The sequence below is a fragment of the Astatotilapia calliptera genome, chromosome 18, assembly GCF_964374335.1.
Source record: "Astatotilapia calliptera chromosome 18, fAstCal68.1, whole genome shotgun sequence".
In the NCBI taxonomy this organism is placed as follows: Eukaryota; Metazoa; Chordata; class Actinopteri; order Cichliformes; family Cichlidae; genus Astatotilapia; species Astatotilapia calliptera.
Window position 1 is genome coordinate 16,738,994 of NC_137439.1, and position 16,680 is coordinate 16,755,673.

At 37.7% G+C, this 16,680-nt stretch overlaps 1 protein-coding gene across 1 annotated transcript in view; it reads right to left on the minus strand.

Annotated features, from left to right (window-relative positions):
• asic1c (acid-sensing (proton-gated) ion channel 1c) overlaps positions 1 to 16,680 on the minus strand; it is a 110,939-nt gene that overhangs the window by 70,498 nt on the left and 23,761 nt on the right. The gene's annotated exons all lie outside the window — the stretch shown is intronic.

A 16,680-nucleotide genomic window follows, 5' to 3' on the forward strand; every position in this document is an offset into this window, starting at 1 on the left:
CTGGCATGTCTGTGAATGGATTGTAGTTCTTTTATCTTTAGCAAATGTTCTTTTTTGTTTTGTTTTGTTTATGAGACACAGTATGTATGCCACTTCTCTCCAGCTTAAAAGTAAAATCTATTTTAGTTATCCTTAAATATGTCACTAAATAAAAAGCACATGAAGCTTTTAAGTTACAGACATTTGCAGTGGCAAGAAAAGATCCTCTTAATTCACAAAGTTTAATAGATGGAAATGGGACGGAAACCACTCCTCTGACATTGCATGGCCTTGTAACAGTAAAACTACTTAATATCATATAAATAAACTTCGTCTATAATTTGGTCATTTTCAGTCTAGTTCCTCACCAAATCAAATTAAGAATGGTAATGTAATCTTTGTGATACACAGCAAAACTACCCACACTGTGACTTCAGTAGAAACAAGATGCTCCGATAACAGTTGTAAATACAAATAAGAGCCTTTCACATTGCTTTATTGTTGCAGAATTTACCTTCAGTATCATCAATTCAACAAGTAAATATCACCTTACACTGAAGAGTCCTTCACCCCACGTCCCATGTTTCCTCCACCCATAGAGCATCGTAAAAATATCTCTAATATAAAATAAAGTCCTCTTCCACAAGAACTACTGCATCTTTTTCTCAACAAACTGCCTTAATGCCATAAACTATTGCCGGTTAAATCTGAGAAAAGGCCTTTGCCAATAGGGCTTATACATGTGTGTCTATACAGTTTTTGAGCTTTAACTGTATATCTTTGTTATTAGAGTTTCCATTTCAAAGCAGTGAATCGTCTTTTAGAGGACAGGCCGTACATGTTCATTTGTCTGTTTCTGCCTCTTTAAGTTTACCTCTCTTCCTGTGTCTGCATCAAAGCTTTGATGTGTAAACTGTATATTCATTATGTTAACAACCCATATTTTAAACAGTGGCTGTAACTTTAACTATAGTGAGAAAAATATAAATAAATATTTAAAAATGGGCAGCTAACAGGGTAATGCTCATTCTTTCTCTTCACACAGAGTCTTCACACAAGCAAGTCAAGGAGGTAATAGGAAACAGACTTGACTCTTTAACTCAGTGTAATCTGTGACTGACACTGGAAATTATGGTCATACAGATACAAGGTATGTTGATAAGGGCTTACCATAACAGCTAAAGGCCTTTTTTAGATGCACTGCAGCTACACTGCCTATTTCACCTTGGGGTATACAATGCTTGAACAGGACATATTTGTATGTTTACTGTATGTTGCAGATGTACAGTTTATTATTATTAAACTCTTAAGACGAGTGTTTATGTGTACAAACACTGCCATATTCTCATATTAATCACACCATCTGTCCACAGTAATCAAAAGGTTTGTCTAGCCCGCAACCACCCATGAAATACTCATGAAATACTACCACTTGACCCTAAATGCTCCTCACTCACAGGACTGGAGGAACATCCCTGAAATCAAAACAAAAACCCTCCTGACAAACTCGAGTCACTGACTCAAATCGTGTCACTGTGTTCAGCGAACAGAGGAAACCCTCAGGTCAGGCTCAAAGAACAGTCTGGGTGTGTCACAACCTCACATAAATATTTCCACTGCACCACAGTCTGATGGGAGTGTGTATAGAAAGCATAAACTGCAGTAAAATAAGACTTGGCTTTATTTGGCTTCCTCACAATACAAGTAACCGCTCGTCCACAACGCAGATACACGCAGAGACGCACAGAATAACCACAAATGCTGGGTTTCACCTCACCTATTGTATTCACTTTTGCAGTCTATGCTATTTTAATTCAGTTTGTAAACCCACCTATTGAGGTTAAGGTAATTACATCCTGTGTTCAACACCATTTCACAATGCAATGATGCAAGAGACTGAAAAAAAAAATCTAATCTCCTGCAGCTTTGTGCACTTTGTCTGTTTGTGCTTCAGAAAAGAATGAAGGGGCAATGCAGTTGCCTCGTCATTTGTTCGCTCATGTTGCCTTCTTTCCAGCAATGTTTGGGGACAAAGGCAGCATGCAGATCCCGTGTGGTGTTAGGTTGGTTTTGAGCTTTGGGCACAGTGGATTTAGCTGCATATTGATTTCTACAATAATGCAGTTGTGCTTTGTTAATCAAGCACTCTGGCAGTAAAACTTATTTTAAGCTTGTTTTTAGGCTTGTTAACGGTGTAACAAGATCACTTGGCTGGGTTAAAAATTTTGATTATTCTACAGAACAGAGTCAGGAAAAAACACACAAAACACACACAAAAAAGGAGTTTTACCCCTACAAAATGTGATTCGGTACAATTTGTTTGAAATGTAAGGTACATAAAGACTTTCATTTGACACTCAACTACTCTATTAATCAAGGTAGATGGCTTTCCTTGTACCTATTTAGCTGAGGCTGGCCAGAGCTCATCATGGTGACTCTGTGATGGATTGTGTGTATGCTTGAGTAAGAAACAGTGCTCTCTGTGTGCCACTGGGGCTACCAGTGGCACACAGCCATGAGGAATTAGCTGAGTTTGCCCCACATTTCTTTGCACTGACATGAGTCTGTAGATTCACTCTGGTCAATAAAACACAGTCTGGGGTGGGAGGAAGAGGGTGACTCATCATTCCACTTTGTATGTATATTTGGCAGAGTAAAACTGTGGAGTAACATGTTTGTTATCATGCAGAAATCATAACCTATAACTAATTTTGCTTTCAGAAAAGAAAAAAAGGAATGTCCCTATGAAGTCAAGGTGACGGAGGGAACGCAAATGTGATTTTTATCTACCACATTTCTGAATCAATCCAGAGAGTCCAAAAACTGATTTTGTTAGTTGCTGATAAAATCGCAGGCGGCGTGTGGGTGTAGTCGTAAGCACTGTCTCTTCATAGCAAGAATTCTCTTTCTGAGTTTGCATGTTCCCATTGTGTCTGCAAGAATTTTCTCTTGGTGCTTCAGCTTCCTCCCACAGTCCAAAGAGATGCATGTTAGGTTAATTGATGATGTACGGTTGGCTGTCTCTTTATGTTAGTTCTGCAAAGAACTGGCAGGAGTATGCCCCGCCTCTTCCCAAATGGCAGTTAGAATCGGCTCCCCCAGCAACCCTTTACAGGATAAAGTGGGTATAACTCATGAGTGAACAATATTAATATGGTTTTTTAACGTTAAGAATTAAAAATGTAGAACAATAATTTGGAAATTGTCCCTCCACACACAGACTTAAACTTTTGTCAGCTTCTTCCTGTAACGCACCAAATATCAGTGTGATTCCTCCTACATAAACAGGAGTTGTGCAACCAAAACTGGCACACAGGTATATATTAGGTTCTTATCTATATCCAGTATTATGATGTCGTTACATTACCTAGCAACAACCTACCAACAGGCTAAAATTATCCATTTTATAAATTTATGCCCATATAGCACCATATAAAATTATCATATCATTTGAACTTAATGTGAACAACATATAATTTATATCCAAGAACTTGAATATTATGATATAAATGATATATTATAGCAGCATCACATTGCCTGGCAACCACCTATTTTTTTAATAATTCAATTCAATGTGCTTGAATTACAGAGTTTCAACACAATGGCCCCAAAAAGGAAAGGTTCTTCATTATCCCACAGCACTGAAGGTGCTTCACGGAAGAAGAAGAAGAAAAATAGGTACACTGAATTTCAATATGAAAGAGAATATTTTCTAATATTTATTCATATAAAGAAGATCTACCACCCATTTTTTTTTTTTTACTTTTCTCAGCGTGATTAAATAAATGAATATCCTGAAGGACTAAAAACAAAAGCAGTCATTGTGCAAAATGATACGTCTAGTTTTTTGTTGTTTTTTTTACCTGAAGCACCATTAATGAACTAATGGGATAGCTTCACTTTAATTGTCTAACTTTAATTGAAATTAACAAATAGCATAAGCTGTCAAATGAACATAGTAAAGTAAATGAAGTTTTCCCTCGAAAATATACTAGCATGTTAAGAAAAATACAATAGAAATGCTCATGCAAGTTTCAAGACTGCTGGTAAAACACCACACACCAGCGTCTTTGTCTGCATGACACAGCTAACAGCATCGGTGGGGAATATTGTTCATTAAAGAACACTGTAATATATTACTGTAATATATTTTCAGTAAATTGCATTTAGCCTTTTTTAAACAAACAAGCTGCTTTCATTCAGGGACCTTTATCACCACCAATTAGCTTAACTGCCAGCTAAAAACATGAGTGCACAGTGTGTAAAGTGTTTACTGGAACTATGCTGTGTACAGTCAACTGGAGATCAAATTTCTGAAACAAATCTAATTGTGGCATTACAAAAGGCTCTGTCCTCCATTTTATTAATTCAATTCAGTTCAATCAACTCCAAATCACAACAACAGTCACCTCAAGCCACTTTATATTGTAAGGTAAAGATCCTGCTGTAACATAGAGAAAACCCCAACAATCAAACAACCTTCTTTGAGTTAGCTCTTGGCTACAGTGTGAAGGAAAAACTCCCTTTTAACAGGAAGAAACCTCAAATAGAGCCAGGCTCGCCGGGGGGGAGACGACGACACCACTTCTACATTATTGCTTGACTTAATAAGTGTAGATCAGCTATTTCAATTAAATAATTAAATCAAGGAACATGTCAACATGCTGGTAGTACTTGTTAAAACATTAAAACTGTACAACAGTAAGTACTCATGGATCAAACCACATCCACCTTTACACTATGTCTTTTTTTTTTTTTCATCTCAACAAGAAGGAGTTAGAGAGTGCAATCCTCCACCAACAGATCTCACTTTAGGCAGTATTAACTTTTAAGGGATTAGTGTATATATTAATATACATATTTCTGTATATTAATTTGGGGGGGGGGGGGGGTTGCTCTTTTTAAACCCATTTTAAGATCTGTGTAGTGCAGTAAAAATAAAAGTAGCATGACAGGCATTTTTTTTTCATACAATTATTATTATGGAGTACACAAAGGGTAATATGTATTGATCTGTAAGTAAGAAAGACATAAATAACAGGAGCTTATTATATAATATTATACTAGAGTATATTTCAGTATAACTCTAACTAAATACCTGACTCCTGGCACCTTGAGGTGACTGTTGTTATGATTTGGTGCTATATAAATTAAATTAAATTAAATTAAATTAAATTAAATTAAATTGAACTGAATTGAATTAACTAACTACTGACAATACTTTTTTTAATAATAATAATGGATTGCATTTATATAGCGCTTTTCGGGGCCCTCAAAGCGCTTTACAATTCCACTATTCTTTCACTCTCACATTCACACACTGGTGGAGGCAAGCTACAGTTGTAGCCACAGCTGCCCTGGGGCAGACTGCCATATCGCGCCATCGGCCCCTCTGGCCATCACCAGTAGGCGGTAGGTGAAGTGTCTTGCCCAAGGACATAACAACCGAGACTGTCCGAGAGACGGGGCTCGAACCGGCAACCTTCCGGTTACAAGACGAACTGCCAACTCTTTGAGCCACGATCGCCCTTTAACCTCCTAGGAGCTGGCGTCCACATATGTGGACATCACATTTTGGGTTGTTTAGATCACAATACTAAATTTTGCTCTACAAGGGCCTGATATCCACTGATGAGGACATTATACTGCCACTGTTCTATCAAAATTTAAAACGAATGACCTCATATGTGAATATTAGGCCCTTGTAGAGCAAAATCAGGTAAAAAGATAATCATTAGTTTTTACATTCATCAGGTCCCAATCAGCCCAAATAGCAAAGATAAATTAAAAGTGCATGCCCTGAAAGACTTTGATTCTCAGGAGGTTAAGTATATGATGGGTGTTGGAGTGAAACTGAAAGATATGGAAATTAAAAGCAAGTTCAGAGGTCAAATTTAAAATGATATTTGGATACAAACTATAATGTGATATTTAACATCCCCTACACCAGCAACATTTCCTAAATGTTGCCAATACAAACAAAAGGCAGAATGACTTTAAGCATAGCTTTAAAAATAAAAGACATTTTATGAAACTATGAAACCTTTTTTGATATTTCGATATTAATCCCCATATATAATTCCCTATATGCCTATATGTTGTCAATACTAACAATAGCAATATGAAACATAGCTTTAAATAGCTTAGGCTTTTTGTCAATTTTTTACCAATAAATATTTGGTAAATGGCCTGTATTTGTATAGCGCTTTTCTAGTCCCTAAGGACCCCAAAGCGCTTTTCACAACCAGTCATCCACCCATTCACACACTGGTGATGGCAAGCTACATTGTAGCCACAGCCACCCTGGGGCGCACTGACAGAGGCGAGGCTGCCGAACACTGGCGCCACCGGGGCCTCTGACCACCACCAGTAGGCAACAGGTGAAGTGTCTTGCCCAAGGACACAACGACCGAGAGTGTTGGAGCCAGGGCTCGAACCGGCAACCTTCCGATTACAATGCGAACGCCCAACTCTTGAGCCACAATCGCCCTGTTAGCCACGATCGCCCTGTTATTTAAGAAGACCTGAGTGGATTTAAGCCGAATTTTAAAGGATTGTTAACAGGACTCAACACCCAGAATTCATTCAAAACTTTCAAGCTATCATGTTTGCAGACAGAGAGAATGACAAGCATGCACACAGCGGAGAATTAATAAAACACCTGTAAACTTTTGCAGCTGTACCTTGCACAGCTGTAGTCTATACTCAGAAAGACAGACTGGCACATAAATGAGTGCCACACTGGTATTAGCTAACAGCTCATATTGGCCTATTAAAGCAAGATCAGCACTGGTTGTCTGATGTGCACGGATGTGAAAACTTTTTTTCTTTACAGAAAATAAAGCAGATAATGATGCTTCAGATAATTTGGAAATGGTGACATTATGAGCAGAGCAGACGGTGGTGGGAAGTCAAGCAGTGTCTTCACAGTAGGTTGCTAACTAGTTTGTGAAATACATTGCTGGAAATTTAATAAAGAACGATCCCACCATTATCTCTTTTTAATTTAACTGTACAATAATATGATATTGGGCTATATACTGATATATATGTATATTAATATCAGAATGCTTTTATTTGTCCCCCAAAAATCATTTTCCATGATGCCCCTCCTACACACACACACAGCCTCACACAATGAAAACAATGCCTGCCAGTGTACCGTGGCTGGTAATTAGATTTTCTGTGAATAAATTGATTGAAACCTTTGACAGCAGCCTTGTCACCTCTAAGCGTACGGCAAACGTGCTGTATTCTCACTAAAGATAGCAGGGCAAATTACAAACACTAATCAACAGCATGCGTTTAACATGCTGCTGATGAAGGAAACCTGCTTCGGGCAATGACTGTTTGATTCAGGCAAATGTTATGGCTGTTTAAATATCAAGTACAATTTGTATTCACTATTCACAAACCCCTCAAAAAGAGGGGGAAAATGCTGGGCAGAGGGGAGGCGAGCGGGGAGGCGAGCGGGGAGCCTCCGTGAAACCCCCTGGTGCTTGACGTTTGCTGAATCAATGAGATAAACATAAGGGCTCTGAATGTCAGAGTTTACATCTACAAGATTGAAGACTTAAATTTGGTCACTGGCGACTGCTCTTAGGGAAAATTCCATTTAAAAAGGTCAGCCTCAGCTCTCCTCATACTAAATAACTAAATGTCTGGGGTCTGGGTCCCTGTACGGCTCTGGCCTCCTGTATCAAAAGCATGCAAACGAATTAAATACATTTGCCTTTGTTTCTTCTTCTTTTTCCTTTTTTTTTTAAACACCCATTCTTGAAAACAGACATTTGTTATACCAACATAAATGTCACTTCTTATAGTGTAATTCCTCCATCTGAACTACTAAATCTACAATGACACGGACCTTTGAATTTAATATGTTGTCCTACCATATGTGCAGTACTCTCCATCAGTGACTACCTTAATTGGCCGACACATTTGAGAGGACAACAATTAATTTTCTGCTTATTCAATCCTCTAATTCAATCACACCTAAACAAAGATTAGCTAAACACTTGGCACTGATGCTCGCTTATTCATACAAGTCGCTGCCAGGGTCCTTGCTGAGGTCTGATGGTGGGACTACAGCTTCATAAGAAAAACCTGGCGGCCTTATGGATGGGTCTCTGGCTGGGATTAGACTTACAACAGAAGACCAGGTGGCTGTGCAGTAGGAGGCTCTTGGCAGGAGGCACTTTTGTGAGACTGGAGGGGAGGAGAATGTTATCCTGCTGGCTGAGGGAGCTGTTTCTCACCCCCCTGGTACAAGCCGAGCACCATTCTGCCAGAACACGCCTGTGGCGTGTGGGACTTTCACCAAGTCTTGAAGGGAGAAGCTGAACGTCAGTTCACTACTAAGATTTTACAACTTTATTTTCTCTTTTATTTGGAGCTTAATTTTGTTGTCACTCCTAAAAAAGGTTATTGCTATTGTACAGATTAAACAGATTAAACCTTTAACTAAAGGTTAAAAATCTCAACATGTTATAGATGCTACATTACTAGCGCCAACTGCTTGAAGTGCATCACAGCATAGCCCTCTGTATACATAACCAACATGTGTAAATAGAGAAAAATTAAGAACAATACATTTTTGGTCATTTTAAATTATAAAACTGGAATACCAAAACACCACAGCAGAAATAGCATAACATCAAAGATGCAAACACATCAAAGCATCCCTCTGCCAACCACTTTTAATGTGGAGCCAGAGTCAGTGTTGTTATACTGTTATCACAATTATATGCAGTGTTCACCTCACCAAACATGTCAGCAACCTAACATGAATAAAAGACAAGAGCATGGCATTTTTTTACATTGGCTCTGGTTTGCAGGCAAGAGAGGAAATTGGTCTGGTAAATGAGATTGGGGTGGGTGCTGAAGGCAAAGGAGGCAGGAGGCACAAGTTTCAATGAAATCCTCTTTACAAGGATAGCCTGTGAAAGCCTGAATGAGTACAAACCTAAACCTGGAAAATGAGGAGTAACAGCAGCCTAAGTGAGTTTTCCCCCGGCTCTCTCATCCCTCTGATGATAGGTTAAAAAAAAAAAAAGCAACAAATCACTTCTTAAATATAAAATGCATAGCAACTGAGTGGTGCTGTGGGAAAATCTGCAGCAAGCTTTATTTATAAAACTGTTTTTTCTTTCTTTTTGTTTAGTTTTCCTCGTTGAAACAACCACAGAAAGTCATTTGTCTTTGAGAATTTATTCAGCAGTGAGAATCTGTCTAAACCAGTGTGAAGCACTCTTAACCCTTCCATGTGTGATTTCTCCTAAAAATCCCCCTTTTGAATCACTATCACAACTGTTGTTCCCAAACTCGATGTGGGCACAATTCACATGGATCTAGCTAATCTTGTCACATGTTCTGTTCTTCTGGTTCTGCTAATCCATCGCTTTTTACATTTTATTTTTTTTGTAAATGGATATGTAAGAGAAGGCGACTGAGCAGACGAAGGCAACACTTGTGAAAATGCAATCACAACCACATCGACAATGACCAAAAATAGAAATTAAAAGTGCAGTGCCAATAAGTATGGCTGTCTCGTTACAGAATGTTACACAGATTCTTGTATCAACACATACTGAAAACAAACTCAGAGAAATATCACTTGCCAACAGCTTCCAATCAGTTGCTCCAACTGAGGAGAATTATCAGACCCATAATGAGTTCATTAGGATAATGAAACAGCCTAGGCTGATTTTCTATTCTGCATCTTAAACTGTTGTATTAGCTTCTCCACTAGCAATTTAGATTAGCAAAGCAAAACAGACTCAAAAAAATGTATTGAGCAGATAAGATGTTGCAGAATGCACAATGGTTATGAAATATTTTGCATCTCAAATGACTGCCGCTGAGAAAGTATAAGTATGATCTAAATGAACACAGCTGTGTCTGCTTGTAAACTGATGTTTTGCACTCAAACATGCGGCTTTACAAAAATATCCTTGACCTATGTGGGATTTTTGAAGCCAGTAATAATATATGATATTGGATATTTGTGGTAACAACATAGATTAGTTTCGCAATATTAATACTTATACTTATATGCGCAATAAATGCATGCCCTAAAGCAATCATTCAAACACACCACAGACAGAATACAGATACTATGTTAACAGTAGCTGTCAAAACAAACAGCAGCTGTTTATCTGAAGTTCTTTTAAAGTTTTCTTTATTAACCCACTTAAAATTGACCTATGAAACATTCAAGCATAAAGAAATCACCTAACTTGGGGGATGAACGAGTGTCATGTCTACACATAACAAACAACTTAGAAAAGGAACAATTTTAAATTGTATCTTTAGGCACTTCTTTACTTGCAGCCTGTCATAAAATTCACATAATTGGTTCCCAATTCTTGAGTTGAATCTATGAAAAATGTCAAAGATAATGTAGTTTGACAGCCATAAAAATTGTATTTCTGCACCAACAAGGTAATTCCCAAAGAGCTATTAGCCGAAAACTTGGCACATCTCAGCAATGTGTGCAGTGTATCCTTAAAAATTTTAAGGAAACTGGAAAAGTGGAAGACAAAGAAGAAGTGGCAGGTTTAAAAACCCATCTGCACCAGTTGAAGCATATCTGAAAGTCATGTCCTTAAGAAACTGGAAAAAGAAAAAATCTAAGGACCCGAGAGATGTATCTGGCCCTTCAGTTGATCCATCTGCTGCTCCCTGAAGCTTCATTAGAATTGGTCTCAGTTGCTTAGAAAGGTGGCTGTCAAGAAGCCATCCTTAAAGGAAATAGGCAAAAAAAGGCTGAGAATGAAAAATTACACAAAAACTGGACTGAACTGGACCAAATTTTAAAATTTCGTCATCAGAATGTACACAGGAGGTCAGGATAGTGTATATCTATAGGTGTATGTAAAAAATTGTGGAGGCTTTGCCACCGTTTGGGGCTACATTTCAGGTAAAGGTGTTGGAGATTTTGTCAAAATTGATGAAACTGCAAAGAAAAGAACAATCAGATTTGGATTTAGCATGGAACAGTATGTGGCTTCATTTTTCACCATGATAATGATCCCACACTCCCAATGCAATGAAAACATACCTGCAGCCAACATACAAGGAAGAGCTTTGAATGTCCTTCAAGAAGCCTGTTCCTGCAGACTACTTAAAGAAATGACGTGAAACCTGAAAGAGAGTTAAGGCTGTGTTGAAGAATAAAGGCGGTCACACAAAACATCGACCTTTAAGCTTGTTAGAATTATACAAACTCTGTTTTTGCTTTATATACTTTATTTCCATGTATGTTTCCCCACAAACTCTCTGCACCTATTCTCATCTTGGTCCCATTTTCTAGCAAATTACAAAGACCAGACAGTAATCCTAAATTGACACTGTCTCAGTTTTGGTTGTGAAACCATTATAAATGTCAACTCTAAACCTCTTCAGCATCAAAGTCAGAGCTATTGCCACAATTTATTTAGTCATCTTTCATTTGTCACCTCCCCCAAAACATACATCAAACATTGTGATTAGTATGCTCCCTGTCTATCCACATTTCCTCTATATAGTTTCACTGTCAAGCTCAATAAAAGGACAAACGAAACAAATGATATTGGAAAAGAAATCCTGGATATTTGGCCATAAAACTCACTACTGCTGTATTTTCTGCAAACTGAGGGACTAAATACAATAAGGGATCCTAATCCTACATTTTTCAAATGTATGGATCTGAACACCTTAATAATAACTTATTCTATTTACACGTATTTTATTATCTTGTAGAGTGCCAGTGTACAGTCACTAATCCCTACACGAGGGAAACATGCTACATACAAGTTTCTTTGTAACTATCTTTTTTTGTTAAAATAAAACTCAGGTATCAAAGTATTTGGACATTTAATCATCGGTTTTTGGCTTCCTCAATAGGTCCCTACAACAGGTGCATACCTGGATTTGTGCAGTTTTGCTATTCATCCCAGTAGATCCTCTTAAGCTCTGTCATATTGGATTGAAAGTGTCTTTGAACTGCCATCTTTAGATCTCTGCAAAGATGTTCTCTAGGATTTAAGTCTCGACTTTAGCTGGACCACTCAAGGACAGTTTGAGATTTGTCCTAAAACCACTTCTGCACTGCTGTAGCTGTATGCTTTGGGTCATTGTTGAAAGAAAAGAATAACTGACACTGGAAACACATAACACCAGTTCTGGCTTCACTCCAGCGGCTTCCCGTACATTACATGATTGATTTTAAAATGTTGCTACTGGTTTTTAAGGGTCTTACTGGTCTTGCCCTGTCATATTGAAAGGACCTTGTGAAACACCATACATCCACAAGAACACTAAGGTCAAACAATCAATTGCTCTCAGGCCAAATCAGAAAAGTAGAGGTGACCGTCCATCTCAGCCCCGTCCATCTCAGGCTTTTGAATTAAATAAAGCTTGATATCTTAAAAATTTCTATTCTTTTCATTATTTTTGTATTTCTTTTTAAATGAATGAATTATTTTATTCATTATTTTATTCATGTCTTCTGTGTTTTTCTTCTTTTTTTCCTATCAATTTTTTGGGTGTTTTTGCTGTGCAGCACTTTGGTGGAACTATTAAGTGATATATAAATAAAGTTGACATTGACACTGTCCTCAGTCCCGGGTTAAAGCTGCACCCCTATAACATGAACAATCCACCTATTGTTCACCTGATTATCCCTTCACTAGTGGGCTTTTCTTCTTCATGATTTCAGAGTCCTGTAAAAGCTCCATGCAAGCTATCAAGCTGCGTTTTTCTTAAGAGTGGCTCCATCGAACCACTCTACTCAAAAGGGCTGATGGAGGTTGTACTGCTAAGATAGCCATCCTTTTGGCAGGTTGTTGTTTTTCTGCTGAGAACATCTGAAGTTCAGCTTTGCCAATCCATCAACTTTAGGAAAAGTAGAACTGGCTCCAAATGTCTTTCACTTCACAGTTGATGTCAGAACCACAGGTGGACACCAGTAACATCTCACAGAAAATAAAAGTAAACTGGGAGAACTAAATGCAGCATTTTCGATTTTTTGTAAAATTGAACATTTAAAAATACACTGATGCACAGACATCATCCATCTATCCATTTTCTTTCTCTTATTCAACCCAAGGGCCCATCCCAGCTGCCACATGTCAAACGGCAAGGCATTTAAAAAGGTCGGTAGTCTGTCACAAGTGCAAAGATGTTACTTATCTTTTATTAGCTAAGTTCAGAATCCTATATATCTACTGACAATAATGAAAAACAAATACAAATGTGTCATCATTAGAGTATGTGAGCTAATTACTATATGACTAAGCCCTTGAACACATCCTTATTGAACACAAACCCCCCAAAAAATTACTGGTTGAAAAATAAAGCCTTTGGTAAGATCCGTGAATCAGTGTGAGTCAGAATTTGTCTTTTCAAAATGAAGCACACACATGTAGTCCCTCATGTACGGACTGTAAACAAATAAACTGTAATAAAAGCCTGACAAAAACAGAATGGCGATGAATCACTGATCATTTATTTGCAGCACTTCCCATAAATTATGACGATGGTCGTTACTCGTCCTCAGCTTGAGGCATGAGAAAAGGGTCGACGCTCCAGTCATTAGCCTCTGTGAAACGAGCACCACCCCTCAGTGAGAAGTTTGATACAGCACTCGGCAGCACAGCACATAATAAAGCATGGACAAGGCTATCTGCTTTAATTTATATGCAGGCAGAGAGTGATCTGCCCCGGGTGTGTTTGGCCTGACTAAGCAGAGCGAGTGAGACACTGACTTGTCTGCAAAGAGCCTTCCCACGATCCACTGAAGAGAAACTGGCCTCCATCGGCTCACTGCAACAGCATTACATCGATGCATGGATACTCCGGTGTCTACGCAACAGCTGCTTAACATGATGTTGACCAGACCTCACAGTTTCCATATGGCATCAGCGTGTAAACAGCAAAACAGGGACGAAAGAACCTTGACGACTCCAGCATTTTCAGGGGAGTACGACTGAGGAGTGCGTAGCCTTAAACCAGCCATCAGTGAGAGAGCTAGTTCAGCTACCAAAGCAGCAGTTTCCTAATACCAATTACTGTTTTAAGTGTTCAGAGTAAAGTGTCTTCTAAAAGGAATGTCCCCCTGTGGCTGTCACACAGAGACACCTAATAGACTTTATCAGCTGATATGACAGAGATGCTGAGACAGAGAGGAAGCGTGAGACAAACTAAAGAAGAGATGAGGAAATAATAAGGAGACAGAAGCAAAGATTCACTTGCTTTCCATGGTACACAATTTAGTTTTTGTTAAATGAAAACTGGATACTGTAATAAGTGCAGTGCTACATTATTTTAGTAATTACCACATTCAAAGGCTCCCAGTAATGACTGAAACAATGGCTCTTTTGGGAGTGGGATTTTCAACACAAAGCTACTCAAACCATAGGTATTACAGTCAAAGGAGTCGAGAAGGGTCTGTTTGAGCTCATACTGATGCAACAGCTAAAAACAAGCACATGGAACACCCACAGGTTTTTAACAAACTCTAACACGGGCGTTACGTATACACCTCACATGTTCAAATGAACCATTTTATGCTCAAAACACTGTGAGCTGTGGATTGTGTCGTAATGGGCAAAGTGTGAATCAGCAGCAGCAAAGGTTCACTAATCCGCAGAATCAGAGGCAGGGACGGGAGACAGGAAGGTACAAACTGTGCTGCAGAATAGAGACACTTTGAGATAAGCACAGTTACAGAAAATGCAAACTAGATGAGTCACCACTCCTCCTTGCACGTATCAGAACAACATATTTCAGGTAAGGTCATTACAATTACAGATAACAATACAGTACCAGAATTCAGTGCCGCGCCAACTGCGTGATTTTGTTTCACTATCTCTTGCAGGTTTGCAGCCCTGTCAACGTCCTCCCAATAACCCTTCCAGCTCACTCGGTGGGAGGTTTGGACCTCATTTATAGAGCTATTGTTGAAACCACTGCAAATCTAAAGACAGGCATTGTGGTGATACAGACACTGTCTGATTCATAGAGCTCACTCATTATTAGCAGGAGTGCAAACTGTGAGAATACATTCTCAACACCTCCAGTGCATTTCTGGCTGTGCTCTTTCAACAACACAATGTCCACTTTTTGACTGACCTCCATTAAAATCTACAGGTGGCATGACAGCTCCCAATCAAACCCATTAATAAATGAACACCACTGTAATTCTGAATTACCCCAAACTATGAGCTCAGCCTGAGTCACATTTGGATATCCATGACAACAGTCACTTTAGCACTTTTGAAGGGTGTGACCACAAGTACACTCTAAGAAATAAAACTGATAATTACTTAAATATTTTGGTGCAACACTTTTACACTCAAAAATAATGAGTAAATGCAAAAACAATCACATCTCTTAAATACACCTTATTAATTGAGTAAATCCAACTAAAATGGAATAAGTTGTTATGAACAATTAAAGATGTTACAGTAACATACAAAATTGAGTAAATACAATTGAAAATGTAAGTCAAAACAACAGTAACCAAAAGTTCAAAATACATAAAATATTAATTAGGAAATGCTGAAATGCTTGGCACATTTAACCAACACCATTACAATTATTTGTTTTTAAATAATGGTTCAATTTACTTAATATTTTTAAGTTAACTTAAGCAAAAACATTAATTACAATTAAGTGATTATATATATATATATATATATATATATATATATATATATATATATATATATATATATATATATATATATATATATATATATATATATATATATATATATATATATATATATATATATACATATATATATACATATACATACATACATACACACACACACACACACACCCCCCCCCCCACAGGAAAAAAGAACCACGTCAGTTCAACATTGTTCACAATGATTTATTTTAAACAGCTTTTTTGTGAATCAGATTTTAGCAGATTCCTTCTCTGAACACAGTGAGCTGAAATCTGTTCTACATTCAGTGGATAGAACTTGGATAAAATTTCAGTCACAACAGCCTTATATAATAAAATTGCATCCAAATTGGTATGCTTAACAAAACTCTGTAAAACTGGCATATTGATGCTAACAACAAGAAAAATGTACCTGCCATACAAAGAATAAAAGTGGCTCAAGTGAACGCAGTGCTTTACCTTTTCAGAAAAGGTCAAATGACAAAAATAAAATTAAGATCCCAAAAAAATATAAATCCTGAAAAAAAAAAAAGAAATTTTGCACTGTGACATAGTTTTTGAACATCTTATTTTGATTCCAAAAAATTGGGAAGATTATAACTAAAGAGTGACCAAAAAACATCCATAATTTAAATAAAAAAGGTTTCAAAAAGGATTGCGCTAAAAAAAACAAAAAACAAACAAACAGAAGATACTCTCCCATTTACACCTTAATGTGAATCTGGAAAGTTAATACAAAAACACAGTTTATGGTACAAACATTATTTATGAACAGGAATGTCAACACAATGTAATGCCGCAACTGAACCTTTTGATGAGCATTACATGTCACTTAACAAGTCTAACACTTTAAGAACAGCCCTGTGAAATTTTGTCTACAATGAACAGAGGTCATTTTTCAGTCTTTGAACCTTGACAGAAAGGTTTCCTGGATCCAGCTCCATGAACACTTTTTGAAATGCTTCAAATGTGCATTTGAAATTCTTGGGGTATTTCAGATCCAGAGCATAGCACAGTCCCAA